The sequence below is a fragment of the Pseudophryne corroboree genome, chromosome 3 (genome assembly GCF_028390025.1).
Source record: "Pseudophryne corroboree isolate aPseCor3 chromosome 3, aPseCor3.hap2, whole genome shotgun sequence".
NCBI classification, from domain to species: Eukaryota; Metazoa; Chordata; class Amphibia; order Anura; family Myobatrachidae; genus Pseudophryne; species Pseudophryne corroboree.
Window position 1 is genome coordinate 764,088,867 of NC_086446.1, and position 27,594 is coordinate 764,116,460.

The window sequence follows — 27,594 nt, forward strand, 5'->3', positions numbered from 1 at the left end:
TAGGAATATTAGCAGCATTCGCTGTGCATATTAGGGGCTAATTCAGACCTGACCGCTGCTGTGCGTGTTGGCACAGCAGCAATCAGGTCTGAACTGCACATGCGCCAGCGATGCAGTGCACCGGCGCATGCCTGACAGCCGACGGCTGTCTTAGCCCTACGATTGCATCTGCCTGATTGACAGGCAGAGGCAGTCGCTGGGTGGCGTTTGGTTGCCGTTTATGGGGCTCAGTCTGTGCAATGCAGGTGTGCCCGGACCGTTCGAGGGGTGGGCCGCGGTGGCTGTGTGATGTCATACGCAGCCGCTGCAACCCGGGCAGCGATGAGTAGCTCCCTGCCAGCGCGCAGGAGCTGAGTATTCTGTGAGCTCCTCTTCCAGTACAAAAGCATCGCCGCTGTGCAATGCTTTTGTACTTGTGCGGGGGAAGGGGGGTCGGACCAGACCGGTGGGGCGGAATAGCCCTGTGCTGGGCATCACCCCGCATGTCAGTGTGCTTGATTGTAGTTTTTTAGCACATCTACGATCAGGTCTGAATTAGGCCCATAGTGTTCCTGTGAGGACAGGGTGCCAATGTGTTGTTATGGGTCTTCTGTGCGCACTGAAGGCGCATGCTCTTCCAAAAAGGGGACGTGTCCACCAGGGAGGGGGTGCAGCCCTGTCATTCTTGGAGGCATGACCAGCACTTACGGACATGCTGGGGTGCCCCCAAGCCTTCACCTGACTGAATAAAATCCCATCCTCGTGCACAAAATCTATTCACCCAGTGGTGATTGTCAACTGCAACTTTTCCCAGCTACGGGGCACTGTGGCCCGTGGGTGAGGAAGGCACAGGGCAGGCTGTTTTAGCAGGGTGACGCTAAAAGGGCAGGGCACATTTTGCCATTTGTAAGTCGCTAAACAAGCTGTAGTATCTGATGCAACCACGCCAGGCATGTGATTACTGTGTTCCAGGCAAGTAAGGAGTAGTCCTGGATTTCAGGGACTTCTGCTTTATTAGAGCCTTGAATACAATGAGCTGTAATCCGTGGTGTAAGTCGACATTTTTTTTGTGGTACTGATAGTGAAAATGGGCGTGGTCATGAGGGGGCGGGGTCACACAAAACTAGGGAGGTGGCTACATGAATAGGGGCATGACCACATTATGCCACACACTGTAATGCTTGTTACACATTATGTCACACACCGTAATGCTTGTTACACATTATGTCACACACTGTAATGCTTGTTACACATTATGCCACACATTGTAATGCTTGTTACACATTATGTCTCACACTGTAATGCTTGTTACACATTATGTCACACACTGTAATACTTGTTACACATTATGCCACACACCGTAATGCTTGTTACACATTATGTCACACACCGTAATGCTTGTTACACATTATGTCACACACCGTAATGCTTGTTACACATTATGTCACACACTGTAATGCTTGTTACACATTATGCCACACATTGTAATGCTTGTTACACATTATGCCACACACTGTAATGCTTGTTACACATTATGTCACACACTGTAATACTTGTTACACATTATGCCACACACCGTAATGCTTGTTACACATTATGTCACACACTGTAATGCTTATTTCACATTATGCCACACACTGTAATACTTGTTACACATTATGTCACACACTGTAATGCTTGTTACACATTATGTCACACACTGTAATGCTTGTTACACATTATGCCAGACACTGTAATGCTTCTTACACATTATGCCACACACTGTAATGCTTGTTACACATTATGCCACACACTGTAATGCTTGTTACACATTATGCCAGACACTGTAATACTTCTTACACATTATGCCACACACTGTAATGCTTGTTACACATTATGCCAGACACTGTAATGCTTGTTATACATTATGTCAGACACTGTAATACTTCTTACACATTATGCCACACACTGTAATGCTTGTTACACATTATGCCACACACTGTAATGCTTGTTACAGATTATGCCACACACCGTAATGCTTGTTACACATTATGTCACACACTGTAATGCTTGTTACACATTATGCCACACACTGTAATGCTTGTTACAGATTATGCCACACACCGTAATGCTTGTTACACATTATGTCACACACTGTAATGCTTATTTCACATTATGCCAGACACCATAACAGCCATTATTCATTATGCCACACACTGTTTTGCAGTGCCGTAACTAGGCATTTTAGCGGTGTGTGCAAGGAACGGCATTGGCGCCCCCCCCCCATGCAAGATATGAGCAGTGCGCGTCGCAGGCGCGTGAAAAATATATAGGGGCGTAGCTTCACGGGGAAGGGGCGTGGCCACAAAATAATACCAATTCATACTATGATTCACAGTAGTCTCCATTATTCAAATTACGCTGCATAGTAGCGCCACTACACCAGGCAGAGCCCCTTTTCTCTGACGTCCTAGTGGATGCTGGGAACTCCGTAAGGACCATGGGGAATAGCGGCTCCGCAGGAGTCTGGGCACATCTAAAGAAAGCTTTAGGACTACCTGGTGTGCACTGGCTCCTCCCCTTATGACCCTCCTCCAAGCCTCAGTTAGATCTCTGTGCCCGAACGAGAAGGGTGCACACTAGGGGCTCTCCTGAGCTTCTTGGTGAAAGTTTTAGATTAGGTTTGTTATTTTCAGTGAGACCTGCTGGCAACAGGCTCACTGCATCGAGGGACTAAGGGGAGAAGAAGCGAACTCACCTGCGTGCAGAGTGGATTGGGCTTCTTGGCTACTGGACATTAGCTCCAGAGGGACGATCACAGGTCCAGCCTGGATGGGTCCCGGAGCCGCGCCGCCGGCCCCCTTACAGAGCCAGAAGAGCGAAGAGGTCCGGAAAAATCGGCGGCAGAAGACGTTCCTGTCTTCAATAAGGTAGCGCACAGCACCGCAGCTGTGCGCCATTGCTCTCAGCACACTTCACACTCCGGTCACTGAGGGTGCAGGGCGCTGGGGGGGGCGCCCTGAGACGCAATAAAACAATACCTTACATGGCAAAAAATACATCACATATAGCTCCTGGGCTATATGGATGCATTTAACCCCTGCCAGAACATACAGAAAAACGGAAGATAAGGCCGCCAAACAGGGGGCGGAGCCTATCTCCTCAGCACACTGGCGCCATTTTCCCTCACAGCTCAGTTGGAGGGAAGCTCCCTGGCTCTCCCCTGCAGTCACTACACTACAGAAAGGGTTAAAAAAAGAGAGGGGGGCACTAATTAGGCGCAGTATTAAAACATACAGCAGCTATAAAGTGAAAAACACTTATATAAGGTTATCCCTGTATATATATAGCGCTCTGGTGTGTGCTGGCAAACTCTCCATCTGTCTCCCCAAAGGGCTAGTAGGGTCCTGTCCTCTATCAGAGCATTCCCTGTGTGTGTGCTGTGTGTCGGTACGTTTGTGTCGACATGTATGAGGAGAAAAATGATGTGGAGACGGAGCAGATTGTCTGTAATAGTGATGTCACCCCCTAGGGGGTCGACACCTGAGTGGATGTACTGTTGAAAATTACGTGACAGTGTCAGCTCTGTATAAAAGACAGTGGTTGACATGAGACAGCCGGCTACTCAGCTTGTGCATGTCCAGACGTCTCATAGGCCGTCAGGGGCTCTAAAGCGCCCGTTACCTCAGATGGCAGATACAGACGCCGACACGGATACTGACTCCTGTGTCGACGGTGAAGAGACAACCGTGTTTTCCAATAGGGCCACACGTTACATGATTGAGGCAAAGGAAAATGTTTACACATTTCTGATAATATGAGTACCACCAAAAAGGGGTATTATGTTGGTGAGGAAAAACTACTTGTAGTTTTCCTGAATCTGAGAAATAAAATGAGGTGTGTGATGATGCGTGGGTTTTCCCCCGATAACAATTGATAATTTCTAAAAAGTTATTGGCAGTATACCTTTTCCCGCCAGAGGTTAGGGTGCGTTGGGAAACACCCCCTAGGGGGGATAAGGCGCTCACACGCTTGTAAGAACAAGGGCTCTACCCTCTCCTGAGATGGCCGCCCTTAAGGATCCTGCTGATAGAAAGCAGGAGGGTATCCTAAAATGTATTTACACACATACTGGTGTTATACTGCGACCAGCAATCGCCTCAGCCTGGTTGTGCAGTGCTGGGTTGGCGTGGTCGGATTCCCTGACTGGAAATATTGATATCCTAGATAAGGACAGTATATTATTGCCTATAGAGCATTTAAAAGATGCATTTCTATATATGCATGATGCACAGCGGAATATTTGCCGACTGGCATCAAGTATAAGTGCGTTGTCCAATTCTACCAGTAAAGTGGTCAGGTGATGCGGATTCCAAACGGCATTTGGAAGTATTGCCTTAAAAAAGGGGACATTTGGGGTCGGTCTTTCAGACCTGGTCGCCACGGCAAAACAGCTGGGATATCCACGTTTGTACCCCAGGTCGCCTCTCAAAATAAGACGCCGTATTATCAGGCGCAGTCCTTGTTGGCAAGCAGACAAAAGGGTTCCTCTTTTCTGCTCGTGACAGAGGGAGAGGAAAAAGGCTGCAGAGATCAGCCAGTTCCCAGGAACAGAAACCCTTTCCCGCCTCTGCCAAGCCCTCAGTATGACGCTAGGGCTTTACAAGCTCAGGCACGGTGGGGGCCAGTTCTCAATGAATTTCAGTGCGCAGTGGGCTCACTCGCAAGTAGACCCCTGGATCCTTCAGGTAATATTTCAGGGGTACAAATTGGAATTCGAGATGTATCCCCCTCGCCGTTTCCAAAAGTTGGTTTTACCGACGTCTCCCTCTGACAGGGAGGCAGTTTTGGAAGCCATTCACAAGCTGTATTCCCAGCTGGTGATAATCAAGGTGCCCCTCCTGCAACAGGGAACGGGGTATTATTCCACACTATTGTGGTACCGAAGCCAGACGGCTCGGTGAGACCGATTCTAAATCTAAAATCTTTGAACACTTACATACAGAGGTTCAAATTCAAGATTGAGTCACTCAGAGCAGTGATTGCGAACCTGGAAGAAGGGGACTACATGATGTCCCGGGACATCAAGAATGCTTACCTTCATGTCAAAATTTACCCTTCTCACCAAGGGTACCTCAGGTTATGGTACAGAACTGTCACTATCAGTTCAGACGCTGCCGTAGGGATGGTCCACGGCACCCCGGGTCTTTACTGAAGTAATGACCGAAATGATGATATTCCTTCGAAGGAAGGGAATTTTAGTTATCCTTTACTTGGACGATTCCCTGATAAGGGTAAGATCCAGGGAACAGTTGGAGGTCGGTGTAGCACTATCTCAGGTAGTGTTGCGGCAGCACGATTGGATTCTCAATATTCCAAAATCGCAGCTGGTTCCGACGACTTGTCTTCTGTTCCTAGGGATGATCCTGGACACAGTCCAGAAAGAAGGTGTTTCTCCCGGAGGAGAAAGCCAGGGAGTTATCCGAGCTAGTCAGGAACCTCCTAAAACCGAACCAAGTCTCAGTGCATCAATGCACAAGGGTTCTGGGTAAAAATGGTGGCTTCCTACGAAGCAATCCCATTCAGCAGATTCCACGCAAGAACTTTCCAGTGGGACCTACTGGACAAATGGTCCGGGTCGCATCTTCAGATGCATCAGCGGATAACCCTGTCACCAAGGACAAGGGTATCCCTCCTGTGGTGGTTGCAGAGTGCTCATCTTCTAGAGGGTCGCAGATTCGGCATTCAGGACTGGGTCCTGGTGACCAAGGATGCCAGCCTGCGAGGCTGGTGAGCAGTCACACAGGGAAGGAATATCCAGGGCTTATGGTCAAGCCTGGAGACATCACTTCACATAAATATCCAGGAGCAAAGGGCCATTTACAATGCTCTAAGCTTAGCAAGACCTCTGCTTCAAGGTCAGCCGGGGTTGATCCAGTCGGACAACATTACGGTAGTCACCCACGTAAACAGACAGGGTGCCACAAGAAGCAGGAGGGCAATGGCAGAAGCTGCAAGGATTCTTCGCTGGGCGGAAAACCATGTGATAGCACTGTCAGCAGTATTAATTCCGGGAGTGGACAACTGGGAAGCAGATTTCCTCAGCACGGCCTCCACCCGGGAGAGTGGGGACTTCACCCAGAAGTCTTCCACATGATTATAAACCGTTGGGAAAAACTCGACAGGTATTGCGCCAGGTCAAGGGACCCTCAGGCAATAGCTGTAGACGCTCTGGTAACACAGTGGGTGTACCAATCAGTGTATGGGTTCCCTCCTCTGCCTCTCATACCCAAGGTACTGAGATTGATAAGATGGAGAGGAGTAAGCACTATATTCGTGGCTCCGGATTGGCCAAGAAGGACTTGGTAACCGGAACTTCAAGAGATGCTCACGGAGGATCCGTGGCCTCTACCTCTAAGAAGGGACCTGCTCCAGCAAGGACCCTGTCTGTTCCAAGACTTACCGCGGCTGCATTGACGGCATGGCGGTTGAACGCCGGATCCTGAAGGAAAAAAGGCATTCCGGATGAAGTCATCCCTATCCTGATCAAAGCCAGGAAGGATGTAACCGCAAAACATTATCACCGCATTTGGCGAAAATATGTTGCGTGGTGCGAGGCCAGTAAGGCCCGACGGAGGAAATTCAACTGGGTCGATTCCTACATTTCCTGCAAACAGGAGTATCTATGGGCCTGAAATTGGGGTCCATTAAGGTTCAAATTTCGGCTCTGTCAATTTTCTTCCAAAAAGAACTAGCTTCAGTCCCTGAAGTTCAGACGTTTGTTAAAGGGGTACTGCATATACAGCCTCCTTTTGTGCCTTCAGTGGCACTTTGGGATCTCAAGGTAGTTTTTGGGTTCCAAAAGTCACATTGGTTTGACCCACTTAAATCTGTGGAGTTAAAATATCTCACAGGAAAAGTGGTCATGCTGTTGGCTCTGGCCTGGGCCAGGCGCGTGTCAGAATTGGCGGCTTTATCCTGTAAAAGCCCTTATCTGATTTTCCATTCGGACAGGGCGGAATTGAGGACTCGTCCTCAGTTTCTCCCTAAGGTGGTTTCAGCGTTCACCTGAACCAACTTATGGTGGTGCCTGCGGCTACTAGGGAATTGGAGGACTCCGAGTTGCTAGACGTTGTCAGGACCCGGAAAATATATGTTTCCAGGACGGCTGGAGTCAGGAAATCTGACTCGCTGTTTATCCTGTATGCACCCAACAAGCTGGGTGCTCCTGCTTCTAAGCAGACTATTGCTCGTTGGATTTGTAGTACAATTCAGCTTGCACATTCTGTGGCAGGCCTGCCACAGCCAAAAATCTGTAAATGCCCACTCCAAAAGGAAGGTGGGCTCATCTTGGGCAGCTGCCCGAGGGGTCTCGGCTTTACAACTTTGCCGAGCAGCTACTTGGTCAGGAGCAAATACGTTTGTAAAATTCTACAAATTTGATACCCTGGCTGAGGAGGACCGGGAGTTCTCTCATTTGGTGCTGCAAGTCATCCGCACTCTCCCGCCCGTTTGGGAGCTTTGGTATAATCCCCATGGTCCTTACGGAGTTCCCAGCATCCACTAGGACGTCAGAGAAAATAAGAATTTACTTACCGATAATTCTATTTCTCGTAGTCCGTAGTGGATGCTGGGCGCCCATCCCAAGTGCGGATTGTCTGCAATACTGGTACATAATTATTGTTACCAAAAAATTTGGGTTATTGCTGTAGTGAGCCATCTTTTCTAGAGGCTCCTCTATTATCATGCTGTTAACTGGGTTCAGATCACAAGTTGTACAGTGTGATTGGTGTGGCTGGTATGAGTCTTACCCGGGATTCAAAATCCTTCCTTATTGTGTACGCTCGTCCGGGCACAGTATCCTAACTGAGGCTTGGAGGAGGGTCATAGGGGGAGGAGCCAGTGCACACCAGGTAGTCCTAAAGCTTTCTTTAGATGTGCCCAGACTCCTGCGGAGCCGCTATTCCCCATGGTCCTTACGGAGTTCCCAGCATCCACTACGGACTACGAGAAATAGAATTATCGGTAAGTAAATTCTTATTTTACACATTACAGCAGACGGTCCCCGTTTTTACACATTATGGCAGCCAGCGTCCTCTTTTAACACATTATGGCAGACAGCGTCCCCTTTTTACATATTACGGTAGACAGCGTCCCCTTTTTTACACATTACAGCAGACAGCGTCCCCTTTTTATACATTACGGCAGACAGCGTCTCCCTTTTTACACATTACGGCAGATAGCGTCCCCCTTTTTACACATTACGGCAGACAGCGTCCCCCATTTTACACATTACGACAGACAGCGTCCCCTTTTTTACACATTATGGCAGACTGCATCCCCCTTTTTAAACATTACGGCAGACAGGGTCCCCCTTTTTCAGAATAGAGAAATATATATAGAGAGAGAGGGAGGTAGAGAGAGAGAGAAAGAGGGATACTTACCATCGCTCCTCGTGCTGGCAGCTCCCTCGGTGCAGGCAGGTGAGAATGAGGAGGAGGGAGGGGGACTGGAGCCGCAGCAGCACTATGTAATTGGTAGAGGCGCTGCTGCAGCAGTCCCCTCTCCTTCCGTATTGGCTGCCCGATGCCGCTGTGAATGCTGGGATGAAGGAACCGCATCCCAGTATTCACAGCAGCGCCGGGCAGCCAATACGGAAGGAGAGGGGACTGCTGCAGCAGAGCTACTACCAATGACATAGCGCTGCTGCGGCTCCAGTCCCCCGCCCTCCTCCTCCTTCTCCGCTGACTCTGGCGCTGCAGCTCTCCTCCCCAGTGCAGCGCACACAGCAGAGGCGGCATGTAATCAGTCATTTTGACTCATTACATGCCTGGCAGTTGCGCCCTCAGGGCAACTGCGCTATGTGCCAGGCACATCTGGCACACACATAGTTACGGCCCTGCAGTTATGTCCATTACACATTATGCCACACCGTAATGCCCATTACACATTATGCCACACACCATAATGCCCATTACACATTATGCTAAATCAACACCCATTGAGCCGACACTGCTTTTCTCACTTGCATTTCTGCAATTCTTCAGATCTGAATCCCTTACATCCTCCACTCCTTCTTCCACTTTCCCACAACCTATTTACCTACTAAACACTGTCTAGGCTTTCTTATACTCCCCACATCACACAGTGTCTATCTAATCATGTGTCTTTATCCTTCTCTCCTAGTCTCCTACACCTCCTCCTCCTCTGTCTCCCCCCCATCTCTCTGTATTCTTTCCCCTCCTTTCCTGTCACCCCACTTTCACTAACGTCTACCCCATGGTCCTGCTACCCCACAACTCAGCCCTGTTCCATGCCTCCCTTCCCTGTCACCTCCCCACACCCGCATCCACATCACACTGACCTCCCTCCCTGCCCACCTCCTGCAGTTTCCCCTCCTAGCTCAGGCACCCGCACCATCACTACTCTCTCATCATCCCTGCCCTCAAAGTTACTCTCTCCTCATCGCTACAGCAACCCTGATAATCTCATTCACATCTTTCCCACAAACTCATACCCCCTATCCTGTGCCCTCTGGAATGCCAGATCTGTTTGTAACAAACTGGTCCCCACTCAAGACCTTTTCATTTCCTACTCCCTACACCTACTAGCCATTACTGAAACTTGGATTACGCCCTCTAACACTACCTCTCCTGCTGCTCTCTCTGCTGGGGGCCTCACATTCACACACACACCCCGACCTGGGGGTCACCATGGGGGTGGTGTTGGGGTCCTTTTACCTTCTAGTTACTCCTACCAACTCCTACCACCAGAACTATCCCTTACATTCTCTAAATTTGAGGTCCCTATTGACATCACCACACAATCCCCTGCCTCTAAACTCCTTAACCTCACCTCTTCACTTGGTCTCTACCAGTGGACCTCCTCACCCTCCCATGTGAATGGGAGCTCACAGGATCTGGTCTTCACTCGCCGCTGTGATATTTCTGATTTTTCCAATTCCCCATTTCCCCTCTCTGACCACCACCTGCTCTCCTTTAACTTGTCTCTCTCGACTTCCCCATCTCTACCTCCCAAGGCTACCATCACTAAGCGTAACATTGAGGCTATTGACACCACATTCCTTTCCTCCCTGTTTGACTCACTTCTCTCTCCTATTCTCTCTCTCTCATGCCCTGAACAAGCCACTTCCATATACAATGCATCCCTCACTTCTGCTCTTGACTCTGTTGCTCCATCAACCACTATTCACCCTTGCAAATTAACACCTCAACCCTGGCACACCAAATGCACCAGATATCTGCAAAAATGCTCACGTACTGCTGAGCGTCACTGGAGGAAATCACGCTCTAAGGCAGACTTCCTCCATTTCAAACTTATGCTCTCATCCTTCAGTGCTGCCCTTTCTCTTGCTAAACAGTCATACTTCAATAACCTCATCTCCTCCCAGTCTTCCAACCCCTGGTGCCTCTTTGACACTCTCAACTCACTCCTCTGCCCACCTCCACCTGGTCTCCCTTCCTCACTCTCTACTCTTGACTTTGCCACTTACTTCACATCCAAAATTGACTCCATATGTTAGGACATCACATCACACCAGACCATCAGTAACCAACTTTCTCCCATCCCTTACCACCCCTCCCCAATCCCTCCCACCAACTCTGACATCTTTCTCCCATGCATCTGGAGAGGAAGTCATGGCCCTCATTCATTCCTGTCCCCTCACCACCTCCCCACTTGACCCTATCCCCTCCCGCCTCCTCCGCTACCTCTCTCCTTCTGCTTGTTCCCATCTTTTCCACCTTCTCTATCTCTCCCTCTCATCAGGCACTGTCCCCTCTGCCTTCAAGCATGCACTCATCTCTCCTATTCTTAAAAAAACCTACCCTTGATCCAAACACACTCTCCAACTACCGACCCATCTCTCTCCTCCCTTTTGCCTCCAAACTCCTTGAGCATATTGTCTACAATTGCCTTATTTCCTTTCTTCCTCACACTCACTACTTGACCCATTCCAGTCTGGCTTCCGTCCTCTCCTCTCCACTGAAACTGCCCTTACAAAAGTATGCAATGACCTCCATGCTGCTAAATCTACGGGACACTACTCTATACTTATTCTACTTGATCTCTCTGCTGCTTTTGACACTGTGGACCATCCTCTCCTACTGAAAATTCTTCACTCCATTGGTCTGCGTGACACTGCCCTCTCTTGGCTGTCTTCCTACCTCTCTGACCGTTCATTCTCTGTCTCCTCTCATGACTCCACCTCCGCCTCACTTCCACTAAGTGTAGGTGTACCCCAAGGTTCTGTCCTTGGTCCTCTTCTCTTCTCTCTCTATACATCCTCACTAGGTAAGCTCAATAGTTCTTTTGGCTTCCAATATCATCTCTATGCTGATGACACCCAAATCTATCTTTCCTCTCCAGACCTCTACCCTGCTATCCTCACTCGTATCTCCAACTGTCTCTCTGCTACCTCTTCCTGGATGTCCCAGCGCTTTCTTAAACTTAACATGTCTAAGACCGAGCTGATCATCTTCCCTTCCTTCCGCATAACCTCACCTCCTACAATCTCATTATCTATTGATGGCACTACTATCTCCTCTAGGCTAGCCCCCAAGTGCGCTGTCTTGGAGTAATCCTTGACTCCTCCCTCTCCTTCAAACCACACATTCAGCACCTCTCACAAACCTGCTGTTTTCATCTAAAAAATATTTCCAGGATCAGACCCTTTCTGACCCAGGATGCTACTAAGACTCTTATCCACTCACTGGTCATCTCCAGACTGGACTACTGTAATCTCCCCCTGACTGGCATTCCTGACAAACACCTCTCTCCACTTCAATCTATCCTCAATGCTGCTGCCCGGCTCATTTTCCTCACCACACGCACTACGTCTACCTCTCCTCTCCTACTAGACCTTCACTGGCTCCCCTTCCCTTTCAGAATCCATTTCAAGCTTCTCACACTCGCTTACAAAGCCCTCACCCACTCCTCTCCCACCTACATCTCTGACCTTATCTCCCTTTACACTCCCACCCGTCCTCTTCGCTCTGCTAATGCACGACGACTCACCTGCCTGCGGATTACTTCGTCCAACTCCTACCTCCAAGATTTTTCACGTGCTGCACCACTTCTCTGGAATTCCCTACCTCTCCCCCTCAGACTCTCCACCTCTCTACAAAACTTCAAACGGGCTCTCAAGACCCACTTCTTCACCAAACCCAGCCAACTCTCATCCTAAGCCTCTGTTCCACATTCTCTATGTACCCCATCTGTGTCACCCCTGTCTGTCTACCCCTCCCCTTTAGATTGTAATCTCTCACGAGCAGGGCCCTCTTCCCTCATGTACTTATACTTTGTCTTACTTTAATAATCTGCAACTGTACCACATCCAGCAGTCTTCTGCCACCTGATACTTATTCCAGTGTCATCTGCTGATGTAACTATGTTTATTTACCCTGTACTTGTCCTATACTGTCATCAACTGTAAGTCACTGTTTTCCTGTTGGATTATTTATGTACTCTGTAATTGGGTGTTGCGGAACCCTTGTGGCGCCATATAAATAAAAGATAATAATAATAATGCCACACACCGTAATGCCTATTACATATTATGATACACGCAGTTATGCCTCTGACACCATTTTATGTCCCACACACAAAACTGCCCTTATAAATGATTACAGTACATCTGGTGCAAAAACAAAAGAAGTACAGTACTTAGTAGTTGTCCATGGTGGTACAATCCCTCCTGGACACAGAAGTGATAGTGCCGGTGACTCTGGCTCAGCGAGGCAAGGGGTACTATTCAACATTGTTCCTGGTTCAGAAAACTGAATGGATCCTCACAGCCCATTCTCAACCTCACGTCTTTGAACAAATTTGTGAAGATTTCCAAGTTCCGTATGAAAACTCTTCATTCTTGGAGCCCATGGATTTTATGGTTTCCCTGGAGATACAGGATGCTTACCTACATATCCCTATTGCCATTTCACATCAGCAATACCTGCGTGCGGTTTGCTATTGGTAACCTACATTATCAATTCCAGGCCTTGCCTTTTGGCCTGACCGCGGCTCCAAAAATCTTCACCAAGGTCATGGCAGTTATGACCACCCTACTCCGCCATCAGGGTATCAGGATCCTGCCATATCTGGACAATTTGTTGATCCTGGCGATCTCCCCAGAGGTTCTCCTCCATCATCTGGATCTGACTGTCCAGTTCCTGCAAGCCCACGGGTGGCTCATCAAGTGGAAGAAATCCTCCCTGGTCCCTGCTCAGAGCATGGTGCGCCTGGGGGCATTGTTGGACACACTCAACCTATGGTTGTGCTTGTCTTCAGAGAAGGTCTTGAAGCTTCAGGACAGGATAACATGCTTCCTTTCTCATCCGCGAGTGTCAATACACTCTGCAATGCAAGTACTAGGCCTCATGGTGTCAGCTTTTGACATGGTAGAGTACACTCAATTTCACTCTCACCCTCTGCAGAAGCTAATCCTTGCCAAGTGGGATGGCCTGCCTCATCGGATCAGATCTCACATGATATCCTTGACTCCGGAGATTCGTCTGTCACTGATCTGGTGGCTACAGGATCAGCAATTGAGCAGGGGTCGTCCCTTCTGGATCTCCAACTGGGTCCTTCTGACGACAGATGCCAGTCTGCGGGGTTGGAGCACAGTGCTGTAGCAACACTCTCTTTAGGGTCGGTGGACCCAGGAGGAATCTCTCCTCCCCATAAATATTCTGGAGTTGCGGGCAGTGTTCAATGCTCTGAAACTTGCTCTACCTCTTGTACAGAACAGGCCTGTTCAAGTACAGTCGGTGGCGTACATAAATCATCAAGGTGTCACGCGAAGCCACATGGCAAGGATGGAAGTGTTAAAGATTCTTCGATGGGCGAAACGCCATCTGCCAGCCGTATCGGCAGTGTTCATTCTGGGGGTCCTCAACTGGGAAGTGGACTTCCTCAGTCATCAGGATATACATGCCGGGGAGTGGAGCCTTCATCCAGAAGTATTTCAACTCCTAGTGGACAAGTGGGGCCTACCAGATATAGACCTGATGGCGTCTTGACACAATCACAAGGTTCTGGTCTTCGAAGCAAGAACAAGGGATACTCAAGCAGCGTTCGTGGTTGCATTGGCAATTCCATGGAACTTTTGACTGCCATACGTGTTCCCTCTGGTGTCACGCCTGCCCAGAGTAATAAGAAAGTTCAAGCAAGATGGAGGAATCCTACTTCTACTTGCTCCAGCGTGTCCCAGGCAGCATTGGTTCTCAGACCTGCATGGTCTATCGATAGAGCATCCTCTTTTACTTCCACAATGCCCAGACCTCTTCATTCAGGGCCCCTGTGTCTACCAGGATTTGGCCCGACTGGCTTTGACGGGATGGCTCTTGAAGCTTTCATCCTAAGGGCCAAAGGTTTTTCTGAGGCGGTCATTCAAACGTTGTTGAAAGCCCGTAAACCGGCTTTGGCTCAGATTTATTATAGAGTCTGGAATTCTTACTTCACCTGGTGTTCGGATAAGAATTATGATGCATACAAGTTCAGTACTGCCAAGCTTCTGGCGTTTCTGCAACAGGGCCTGGACTTAAGCCTTCCTCTGGCCTCCCTCAAGGTTCATATTTCAGCCTTGTCGATATGGTTTCCGAGAAAAATTGCGTCTGCCTGACGTTCATACTTTCACTTAGGGTGTTCTCAGGATTCAACCTCCCTATGTCCCTATGTCCCTCTGGTGGCTCCTTGGGATTTGTCTGTTGTTCTGGACGCCTTGCAAGAGGCTCCGTTTGAACCTCTTGAGTCTGTGGACCTTAAATGACTTACGCTTAAGGTCTTGTTTTTGCTGGATATTGCCTCTGCTAGACGGGTTTCAGACTTGGGTGCCTTGTCATGTCGATCACCCTTTCTGATTTTTCACCGTGACCGTGCGGGTCTTCGAACTCACCCTGGTTATTTATCTAAGGTGGTGTCATCTTTCCACCTTAACCAAGAGATTGTGGTTCCAGCCTTAATCTTTCCTGATTTGTCTTCCAAAGAGTGGTCTTTGGATGTGATACGGGCTCTCCGTATCTATGTGAAGAGAACTGCTTCTCTTAGGAGATCTGATTCTCTCTTTGTTCTTTTTGTCTTTCACAAGTGTGGCTGGCCTGTAAATAAGCAAACTTGGCCAGATGGATTAGAATGGTGATTGCACAAGCTTATGTACAGGCTGGTCTTCCAGCTCCTGCTACTATCAAGGCCCATTCTACTCAGTCTGTTGGACCTTCTTGGGTGGCTCGGCATGGCGTGACCCTCGAACAATTGTGCAAGGTGCTACGTGGTCCTTAGTGAACACATTCGTAAGGTTCTATGCCTTCGATACTTCCGCCTCTCAGGATGCTTCCTTTGGACGCCGGGATCTTGTGCCCGCTACAGTGCGTCCCCTCCCATGAGGAACTGCTTTAGGACATCCCCGATGTTATTCCCTGTGGAATACCAGTGTACCCAGCTGCAGAAAAGGAGATTTATGGTAAGAACTTACCTTTGTTAATTCTCTTTCTGCGAGGTACACTGGATTCCACAGGGTGCCCACCCTGACGCACTTAGCTTCTTTCAGTTTGTATGGCATTAGCCACTGGTACCTTCTCCTGTCGTGAGAATGTGGGTCTGTGTGGCTTCTAACTGTTATCTTCTCTTTTACCTGCTACTGCATTGGACTGGTTAACAAAACTGAGCTCCTGTGCAGTGGCGTAACTAGAAATTTTTCTCCCCCAAGCCAAAAAATTCTTCGGCGCCCTTCCCCCCCCCATCCCCCATAATTGGCACTATTAAAGGGATAAATGTGCGCGTGCCGCAAAATAGGGTGTGTGGCTTTGTTGGGATGGGCGTGGCTTCACATAAAGGGGCGTGGCATTGCAGGAAAAGACTACGTTATACCCCAGTTTTCCAACCTGCACACCCAGATGTTAGCCACCACGGGAAATAAAAATAATCCTGATTCATTCCCCTTACATTATTTGTCATTTTTCCCCCTTTTAGTAATGCCCAGTATACATTATGCCACATACTGCAATGGCCCTTATACATTATGCCACACACAATAATGCACATGACACAATATGCACACACCATAATGCCCCCGACACATTATGCCACACACCGTAATGCCCCCGACACATTATGACAGGAATCGCAATGCCCGTTATACATTATACCACATACCACAATGCCCGTGATATAGTATACAATACACCGTAATGCCTGACACATACCGCAATGCCCATTATACCCTATGCCACACACTGCAATGCCCGTTATGACCCCGAGACATTATACCACATACCATAATGCCCGTGATATAGTATGCCACACACCGTAATGCCTGTGACACATTATGACACACACCGCAATGTCCGTGATACATTATGCCACACACCATAATGCCCATTACACATTAAGTCCTACAGTAAGGCTTCTAATTACTTTTAAATTACCTGCTCGTTGCCAGGGGTTTCATGCACTGGGTGTCATGCTCGTTGCCAGGGGTTTCATGCACTGGGTGTCATGCTCGTTGCCAGGGGTTTCATGCTCTTGGTTCCATGCACGGTGCCAGGGGTTTTCATGCTCAGGGTGTCATGCTCGTTGCCAGGGGTATCATGCACTGGGTGTCATGCTCGTTGCTAGGGGGTAGTGCTTGTTGCTATGGCTGTGCTCCCAGTGCCACATATGTCCCCAGTGCCAGATATTACCCCAAGGTGCCAGGTACTCACATGACCCCAGTGCACAATATAGCCCACCCATATGTGCCAGGTACACATATACCCCCCAGTGCCACATATGCCCCCAGTGCCAGATATCCCCCCAGTGCCAGATATTCCCCCCCAGTGCCATATATTCCCCCCCAGTGCCAGATATGCTCCCAGTGCCAGATTTCACCCCCCCCCAGTGCCATATATTCCCCCCCAGTGCCACATATGCCCCCAGTGCCAGATATTCCCCCCAGTGCCAGATATTTCCCCCTCCCAGTGCCAGATATCCTCCCAGTGCCAGATCCCCCCCCCCAAGTGCCACATATGCCCCCAGTGCCAGATATTCCCCCCAGTGCCAGATACCCCCCAGTGCCAGATATGCTCCCAGTGCCAGATTCCCCCCCCCCAGTGCCACATATGCCCCCAGTGCCAGATATCCCCCCCAATGCCAGATATGTTCCCAGTGCCAGATTCCCCCACCCCCCCAGTGCCACATATGCCCCCAGTACCAGATATTCTCCCCCAGTACCACATATGCCTCCAGTGCCAGATATTCCCCCCCAGTGCCATATATGCCCCCTCTGCCGCCGCTCCACCGCTGGTTTGTGTTGGAGGGACACGGAGGGCACAGCGTGCGCCTCTCCTGTGTCCCTCCTGCATCATCTCCGCCGGCCGCAGGTCTAATAAACGAAGTGCCGGTTCGTGAGCCAATCAGAGCTCACGAACGGCACTTCGTTTATTAGACCCGTGGCCGCCGGAGATGATGCAGGAGGGACACAGGAGAGGCGCGCGCTGTGCCCTCCGTGTCCCTCCAACACAGCTGGGAGGGTTAGCAGGAGCAGATTGACATGCGGACGCTCGTCCGCATGTCAATCTGCGCTAAATCAGTGGCGCCCACGCAGCCCCTCTCCCCCAAACACCGCGAGGGCTGCGGGGGCAGTAGTTACGCCACTGCTCCTGTGCATGGTGGCGGGGTTGTAGAGGAGGCGGTGTAAGGCATCCTGGGAACAGTCAAAGCTTTAGCCTGTTGGTGCCTCAGATCAGTGCCGTTTCTTGCGGCGGGCAAGCCGTGCAACCGCACGGGGCGCCCGCCGCGGCACTTCTTCGTACTTTGAAACCTCCTTCTTTCTCCTCCCGAGTGTCCAGCTCGGGGGGCGGGGTCGCGCGTCATTCCACGAAACCCCCCCCCCCCCCCCCCCCCGAGCTTGGCACTCGGGAGGAGGGAGAAGGGGGAGCCGCGCAGACAAGGAGGGAGAGGCGGCTGAAGAGCGTCGAGAACCGCTTCAAATGTAAGTCAGCCCCTCTCCCTCCCTCTCTCTGTCTCTCTCTCTCTCTCCCTCCCTCTCCCCACCACCTGCCGGAATGTGTAAAATGGGGACCTGTCTGCCGCAATGTGTAAAATGGGGACACTTTTTCCTGCCGCAATGTGTAAAATGGGGACACTTTTTCCTGCCGCAATGTGTAAAATTGGGACACTTGCCAGCGTACTGTGTAAAATGGGGACACGTGCCTGCCGCAATGTGTAAAATGGGGACACTTTTTCCTGCCGCAATGTGTAAAATGGGGACACCTGTCTGCCGCAATGTGTAAAATGGGGTCACTTGCTTGCCGCAATGTGTAAAATGGGGGCACGTTCCTGCCGTACTGTGTAAAATGGGGGCACGTGCCTGCCGTACTGTGTAAAATGGGGACACTTGCCTGCTGCAATGTGTAAAATGGGGGCACATGCCTGTCGTACTGTGTAAAATGGGGACACTTGCCTGCCGTACTGTGTAAAATGGGGTAGCGTGCCTGCTGTAATGTGTAAAATGAGGACTTTTTTTTTGTATTTTCTTTTTTTATATCCTGTGGTGGCCGTGTTGATGAGATCAGATGAGGCCACGCCCATCTTAACAAAGCCATGCCCATTTTAATGAGGCCACGGCCCCTTACCGAGCGCGCGCGCATGCTTTTCCTCTTTATATCTATGGGGGGGGGGCGCATATTTAAATCTCGCACTGGGAGCCAAATTGGCTAGAAACGGCCCTGCCTCGGATCAAGGTCCAACTCTACACCCCAATGTTATTCCCTGTGGAATCCAATCCAGTGCACCTCGCAGAAAGGTAAGTTCTTACCATACATCAATCTATCTCTCTCTCTCTCTCTCTCTCTCTCTCTCTCTCTCTATATATATATATATATATATATATAAAACCTCCATAGGTGTGGCACTCATGACTCATTCAATAAAAAAAACAACCAGCGTGTATTCATAACGTTTCAGATTAATCAAAAACTGTCATCAAGATGCAATGCATGCTGGTTGTTTTATTGAATTCACCCTGAGTGCCGTACCTACTGAGGTTATGTGAGTCACAATGTGGAGGCATCGGGTTTAGATGCTGCATGCTGAATGAGTGCCAGACGTGCGCGTGTGTGTGTGTGTGTGTGTGTGTGTGTGTGTGTGTGTGTGTGTGTGTGTGTAAATATTTCTTTATTTCTTTATAGCACTCAGAACAATTTTTTATGGACTCAGTTTCTCAATCTGGATGACTGTATTATTGTGTAAGTTAGTCTTGTTCGATACTCTAAATGAGGATGATACAATACATGTTGTCCCAGATGAGCAGATTGCTGTAACTTAATGTCCTTAGGTTTATGAGCGGCTACAATAATACTACATTCAGATCGCAAATGCCGGCTCCTACCCGATAAGAGAAACGTGTACTTACCGGGTGGGATCCGGCATTTGCGCTCCGTTGCTGGCTTTCCGACCCGGCAATATACCGGGTCGGTTGCCATAGCAGCGGAGGGCGCAGCAGCAGCAGGGGCGGGGGTGGAGGCGGCGCCGGGAGATGAGCTCATCTCCTGCGCCGCCTCTGCCTATGCTGTGAATGGGAGCCAACTCTCACAGATGATACATTTTACTTCAACTTGAGCCGTCTGTTATTAACCTCCCCGCACTCTTGTGGCTTCTCTAGTTTCTCTCTGTATATATACAGTAAGTCTTGGAATGCAGCTGTGAATAAAGCTTGTAAATGAGGTCTCTCACACTATATAGTTATTATTGAATAATAGCTTCACTTCTGTATTTTGCTTCTGCCTCGAATATATTAATAGCAAGTATACAATTACAAATCTTTAAACTGTATTTCAGACAGTAAATTAGCAGGTTACTGTATATGCTAATATATTTTTATTATCCTTTATTTATATGGCGCCACAAGGGATCCGCAGTGCCCATTTACAGAGTACATACATGAATAATCAAAACAGGAAACAGGGACTTATGATGCCCATACACTTGTGCGACACGACATCGTGGGGCATAGCACCGGCAGTTCAGGTGAGATGAAATCGCACCTGAACTGCTAAAGTGATTACCATGCGATCATGCGATAGATCGCATGGTAATCACGTGATGGGCACGTCACCGCCGAGTGGGAGCGGCCTCTGGCCACTCCCGGCGGGTACCCATTACAGTGCCATATATAGCACGTGTTTTTAAAAACACATGCGATCGCACTGCGATTCGATAAATATTAAGTGCAGCACATACTATCTTGAGACGTGAGATTCAACCGGCGTGCTCGCGTATCGCGTCGAAAGGTAACTTAAATGTGCATACAACCCTTCAATTTCTCTCACAGATGCGGTCAAAATCGAAGGTTAGCACCGATTATCTCACAAGTGTATGGGCACCATAACAGTTGTAGACAATGTAGGATATGTACAGGGTATATAAACATACTGTATCTGCATCAGCAGACAACACTGACATAAGTATCAGGGTGGCAGATAATCACAGGATTTGGTGCCATCGCAGATGGTTTAAATAAGAAAAGGATAAGGACATGAGGGAAGAGGTTACATTCTAAAGGGGCGGGCAGACAGATAGGGTGACACAGACGGGGTATATGATAATATTGTGACTGGCAGTCAATCCCTATAGCACAGTTTCTGGAAATGCCACTCACTAGTACCTCCTTCTCTATAATATAAGTGCTCAATACAGAAGGGGAATTATTAAGCCCTTATCGTAGGGTACTTCTTTATTTATATATATATATATATATATAAAAGGAACGCAGCGGCACCCAGAGTCTTTACAAAACAGAATTGTGTATTTAAAAAATCACTACATGATATCTCAACGTTTCGGGGCTTACATGCCCCTTTGTCAAGTTCAGTTACTCACCTTGACAAAGGGGCATGTTAGCCCCGAAATGTTGGGATATCATGTAGTGATTTTTTAATACACAATTCTGTTTTGAAAAGACTCTGAGTGCCGCTGTGTTCCCTCCTGACTTTGCCTAGCCTATCTTTGCGAGCGGGCACCAGAGCAGCATATTTTGTGGGAGTGCTGGTCCATATGATTACTGTGTGTGTGTGTGGGTGTGTCGGTGTGTGTCGGTGTGTGTGTGTGTGTGTGTGTGTGTGTGTGTGTCGGTGTGTTTGTGAACCCTTCAGAATTTTCTCTATTTCTGCTGAAATTTGGCCTAAAACTTACTCAGATTTTCAAACAAGTCCTATAAAGTAGATAAAGAACCAAATCAAACATATGAGACAAAATAATTCGATGTGCTAATTTTTTTATTGTGGAAAATGTTCCAATATCACATATCTGTGAGTGGCAAAAGTATTTTGCATTTGGATTCCTATACACTGGACGAAACATACAACTTCCGGCATTTAATTTCCGTCCGTGGCATGTGATTCCCGGCCGAGGCACGTGACTTCCGGCACTGGCATGTGACTCCCTACTTATGACTGCATGTACGAGATTGATATACAACTTCCGGTTGCGGCATGGTAGTTCCAGCCGTGACGGGTGATTGTGCGGCACGTGACTTCCAATATTTGCTGATACTGGAAGTAGATATTGTGTTATGGGAACATCATTTTAGCCGGCTCCAAAGGTTCTTAATGTTGTGAATATGTGTTTATTTGGGATGGGTTCATTCAAATGTATGTAAATGGATTCCGGGAGTTTTTTACTATGGGGAATAGGTTGTTTAGAGCAGAATTTCATGGCTAGATTTAGGGTATACTGATGTGATAATCTTAAATTAGTGTATCTATTTAAATTAGTTTATCTGTAGGGTCAAGGTGTAAGGTAAGTATTTTCTTTATTTTAATTGGGTCTATTTTTGATTACCTGTTAATCTTTGATTTCTTTTACAGCTTCCCTCGATATTTCTGGAACTCGTTACATGGATCATCACCGAATGGAAACCAACAACTGAAGCTAGATAACCCTATGTATCTTATAAGGACGTTTGATATGTTTCTATACCACTAACTGTAATTACACCAATATTTCAACTCTAAAGGATATCACACGAATTCACTCCATCGGAACTCTTTTGAGTTAAAGAACAAATTTTATTAAACTGGATTCTTCAATAACTGCCGATGTTTACCTTTAAATGAAGGTTAGTATTTCATGTATTGCATAACATCAATAAATAACAATTTTGTCACAACATACAATATGAATGCTACTTATGCGATACCTTATTTTTCGTACAATACTGTAACATCTATAACCCCACAGTTCAGCTGATTCTTCGTACGTTGGTGCACTTATATCCCTGAATCCATTGTCTATCTTGCTCTTACTGATGGTAAATTGTAAATGTATCAGCCCTATATATATATAGAAATATTGCAGTAACAGAACTCCTTTCTTTTATCTGCCTTTCTTTTTAATCCTTCTCTTCATCAATCAATTAAATTAGGTCCCTTCGCTTCTGTGGCTCTCTATACTCTTGTAATCCACTGAAGAGGATGTTTATAATAAGATTTCCGCATTACAGGAATTTTCTCTCAACGCTGTTAACTAATCTTCTATCTTTGTTATATATATTCTTATTAGTTGTACTCCTATATGGCTCATAGACTTAGCTGCCACAATCTGTCTGAAGCAGAGCTCTAGATTAATGTTCTGTCCGAAGCAAAGATCTATATTGCAGGAACGTAAGTTAATTATCTGTGTATACCAAGAGGGTACCTTACTTCTAGGCAACTGAAGAGGTAACTGAGGACTCTATCTGCAGAGTTGAAAGAAACATTTAATGTAGGAGCTCACTAACTCTGCTTACTAAATGGCTGCTGGCTGGGAAGGTCTTTCTGAGGGAGTCCCTTAGAGAGTTCTTTCCAAACAGAGTTGCACTCTACAGCTTTATATCCCAATATCTCTCTGTTCTAGAATGTTCTGAGGCCAAATCTTCAGGGCTAGAGGTCTGTGTCTGATATTTGCAATGTGAGCTAATTCTGGCTATTATCACCGATAGGTTGACGTTGTCTTATGTAAAGTAGGTGACACCTTCCTTTTATTAATGGCCACTACCTCCGCCTCCTGACGTTCCCCTGGTCTTTTTATACTGAGCTGAATTTATTAGCCTCCTCCTTCTTCCCCTGCCCGTCACTCACTGTGATATTGACTTCCCTTTTTACAGTCAGCGTGACCCGCTCACCATGGCCGCCAAGGTCTCTCCCGCTCTCAGCGTCGCTCTGTCCGGATTAAGTTGGACTCCTGTCGTGGCGCACTCACTGTTGTATTGGAGGGTGGTGAGTACTTGGTCCGGGTCCCCAGTGATATCCGTCGGGCTCTGGCGGTACGCTCTGTCGTCTGTGCGGCAACCACGTTGTCAGCTCCCGTCTCCTCACAGCTCCCTCTCGTGCTCCTGTCTTCTCACAGCTCTCTCTCGTGCTCCCACACACCCTCTCTTATATCACCTCCCTGGTGAAGTTCCCGTATCTCTCCCGCCAGCGGCGCGGGCCAGTTCAGTTCTCTCCGACACGGACTCCACTGGGTCCTAGTGTTCCCCGGATTCTTCACTTGTATAAATAATTAAGGCAGATACTGCAATCAGCAAGTCTATAGTGACCCCGGTATAACTAACATCCCCAGTGATACCAATTTAATTAAAGCAGTTCAGTCTCTAGTTCTGGGTATCACACTGAGGATTTCAGGAAAAGGGGTATAAATGCCCCGCCCTGCAACACTTTCCTTATACTGTACATTGAGAAAGATACATCAAGTATCGAAACACGTTGGTGAGGAGATGGAGGATTCTGGACAACTACCCAGGGGCCAGGAGGACGTTTCCGGGGACACCTGAGGTTCTCCATGGTTCATGCATTTATGTCTACCTTTTAAAAGTAGACATCTCCATCACATAGGAGTCCCGTTGTCTGCATTGTTGTCTGGATGTACTTGATTGTTATACACTCATTTGTCTGCTTTTGCTGGTGGACAGAGGGGTCTATTTACTAAACCTTGGATAGAGATAAATTACACAGAGAATTAGCGGTCTATTTACTAAGCCTTGGGCAGAGATAAAGTACTAGACAATCAGCTCATAACTGTCATGTCACAGGCTAGGTTTGAAAACAGACAGTTTGGAGCCGACTGGCTGGTACCTTATCTCCAGCGACTTTATTCCCATCTAAGGCTTAGTAAATAGACCCCAATGTCCAGTGGTGCAAGTAGAAACATATTCTTAGTGGTACTGTGTGTGCATGATCAATGGGCGTGACAACATGCCATAAAGTCAACATGACACGCCACTTAATTTCTCATCACTCTGGAAACATTCCTTTACATTCTAAATGCATCTTACCTATTTGGTGGTTTCTAACAATGGGGAGATGTATACTCCCTGGTCAGATAGCGTCTTCAGCCGGTATTCACTATTCATGTAGGAAATCACATGGTCTGGAAGATGCTTGTTTGCATAGGAATAAAACCAAAGTCATCATCATACAACAGAGATTCAACCAGACTCATGCCACCTGTGTCACCTTCTACCCCTGCATCTCCCAGCTACACCATCCTCCCCCCTTCTTTCAGCCACACCATCTTCTACCCCCCTACATTTCTCAGCCACACCATCATCTGCCGCCTGTGTCTCTCAGCCACACCATCATCTCCCGCCTGCGTCTCTCAGCCACACCGTCATCTCCCATGCTACTCTCAGCCTGCCCCTTTTACATATGTGTCTGTAAGCCTGCCCTCCCTTCATTCTGTGTCCCTCAGTCTGCCCCTCCCCCCCCACTGCTACCATTTCACTCTTTGTCTCTCAGCCTGCACCCTTCACTCATAGTATTTTAAGCATCCCCTGAATCCCCCTCCATACATTGCCTGGCAGCTTCCCTCACCTGTAGATCTGTGGGAGCCAGCAGACAGTAAGGCCAGGCAGACGCAGGAAAAAAAAAAAGACAATGGGATCTGCTATACTGCACTGCAGACAGACCAGACAGCATGTCGGTGTTGCGCTCCTGCCTCTTGACATCCCTGGCACAGTTGGAGGTGAACATAGCAGTAAAAGTGGAGCAGGCACAGGTGCACTGCAAAGTATACAACAAGCGGTACGGTGTACCTGCTGTCAAATTTTTAAGGGTACGCAGTACCCACACTCTTGCACCACTGTGTGACATGGCACAGTGTGGTGGGGGGCTTAGCATGTGTGTAGTGTACATAGCATAAGCAAGTGTGTACTGTGTTACACATGGCACAGTGTGGTGGGGGGCTTAGCATGTGTGTAGTGTACATAGCATAAGCAGGTGTGTACTGTGTTACACATGGCACAGTGTGGTGGGGGGCTTAGCATGTGTGTATTGTACACACAGTAACATGCTGTGTACTGTGTTACACATGGTGCAGGGTGATGGATGGGTTGGCGCTAAGAATGTGTGTACTCAACAGTACAGAGCAGGCTGTGTGGGGCTGCTGCTGTCAGTGTCTGTGTGTGTGGCTATGCCTGTGCTGCTGCTGTACCTAATAATGTCATCCGGAACCCACCACACACACACATTCAGTGAAAGATTCGGGCACTATGCTGTGCTTGATGCCGCCAACTCCTCTCATGAGCGTGATCTTCCCTCTCTCCCTGCGGTGTCTCAATCAGTCCCCGCTCATGGGAGCTGTGTGCCAATCACCGCGGACACCTTCTGACCCCCGGACATGCACCCACCCAGTCTAAGAAGCAGCAGGAGGATGAGATAAGGCTCCGCCTCCCGGCAGCCGTGGCAATGATAGCGGGGTGGATCACAGCTCACAGGTGCACTACAAAGTGTGTGGCGGTCGTACGGCATACCTGTTGCCAAATTCTTAAGGTTACGCCCTACCCAAGCGAACCCGCACACTTGCACCACTGCCAAAGTCCCAACCAACCAGCTCCTAACTGTCATTTTTCAAACACAGCCTGTGACATGACAGTTATGAGCTGATTGGCTGGTACTTCATCTCCGTCCACTTTATCTCCATCCAAGGCTTAGTAAATAGACCCCTTAGTGTTTTGTAGAAGTCCATTCTGTTGATTTTAAGTGTTTTTAATAAATATACAGTATCATATGGTTTTACATTATGGAGAGTCACCTTTTGAATAGCATATAATCTGGAGTGAATAGCCCCTAAAGGATTGAGAAAATGGTGGATTGGTTCTCTACAAACATCAGTTTCTGCTCCCATGGGCTTTAATTGTCTACCATTTACCTGGTAGACTACACGTTCTGGTACGAGTCTACATCATATTTATCCTATCTAATGAAGTCATGAGAATTACATTGGCCCTCATTCCGAGTTGATCGGTCGCAAGGCGAATGTAGCAGAGTTACACACACTAAGCCGCCGCCTACTGGGAGTGAATCTTAGCTTCTTAAAATTGCGAACGAAGTATTCGCAATATTGCGATTACACACTTCTTAGCAGTTTGAGAGTAGCTCCACACTTACTCGGCATCTGCGATCAGTTCAGGGCTTGTCGTTCCTGGTTTGACGTCACAAACACACCCAGCGTTCGCCCAGACACTCCCCCGTTTCTCCGGCAACTCCTGCTTTTTTTCCGGAAACGGTAGCGTTTTCATCCACACGCCCATAAAACGCTGTGTTTCCGCCCAGTAACACCCATTTCCTGTCAATCACACTACGATCGCCGGAGTGAAGAAAAAGCCGTGAGTAAAAATACTATCTTCTTAGCAAAATAACTTGGCGCAGTCGCAGTGCGACTATTGCGCATGCGTATTAAGCGGATTTTCACTGCGATGCGATGAAAAATACAGAGCGAACAACTCGGAATGAGGGCCATTATTTTTGTGTATCTGCCTATTCCCGTTAAGGTACTGAGATTGAACGCCAATGAAGGATCTTCTATGACATCTAAGGATTCAGAAGGAAATTTTTCTTATTCTCATCTACACTTGTATCTTCAGCCAAGAACATTTTTGTAGCCTCTATTCCTCCTTTATGAGGATTGCTTGTGCAGAGTGCCTCTACCTCTACTGTAGGCCACTCATAGTCAGAATTCCACTTACTATAAGTAAACTGTGAGGCTGTAGCCACACCTCCTGATGAAGTTGAAAGACAAAACGCATTGGCCAACGAACAAGGACAAAGTGATTTCTCCCGCCGCTGAGCCAGAGTTTGTCTGTGGACAATCAACGGTGGAGCTGGGGATCCAGCCTGTATTGCAGTGAATTGCTCCTATGATACACACTTGATGTTTTAAACTGAAATGTACATGGGCATTTAATTATAAGTAAAGTTTTTTTATACCTGACTCACGAGTACCCTCTCCATTGTTATTACAGTTCCGTAGTGATTTGACCTTGTGGCTTGGAGTGAGGAGACAACAGTACAAAACATATATGGAGAAGCGCAGAGCAACAAAAATGTTAGGGGTCTATTCATGAAGCAGTGAAAAGTGTGGAGAAGTGAGCCAGTGGAGAAGTTGCCCATGGCAACCAATCAGCATTAAAGTAATATGTATTTATTTTTATTTTTTTTATAAATACTGTTTATTGAAAAATTTTGTCAATGTACAATAGACAATGAACAATTGGAAGGGGGGGGAGGGGAAGACAGAAGGAAAAAGAGTGGGGGGGGGGGGGGGAGTACAGCAATGCATACATACGTTATCAAACATCCGGATAAGTAGGAATTCCAAATATTAATGTAA

At 47.9% G+C, this 27,594-nt stretch overlaps 1 long non-coding RNA gene across 1 annotated transcript in view; it reads left to right on the forward strand.

Annotated features, from left to right (window-relative positions):
• The window catches only part of LOC135056805 (uncharacterized), a 45,172-nt gene extending 17,813 nt beyond the window's left edge, over positions 1-27,359 (forward strand). Inside the window, exons 2-3 of the long non-coding RNA XR_010244077.1 lie at positions 21,816-22,066; positions 27,227-27,359. This is a non-coding gene — a long non-coding RNA (uncharacterized LOC135056805). The remainder of the gene's footprint in view (positions 1-21,815; positions 22,067-27,226) is intronic.
• The last annotated feature ends 235 nt before the right edge of the window (positions 27,360-27,594 follow it).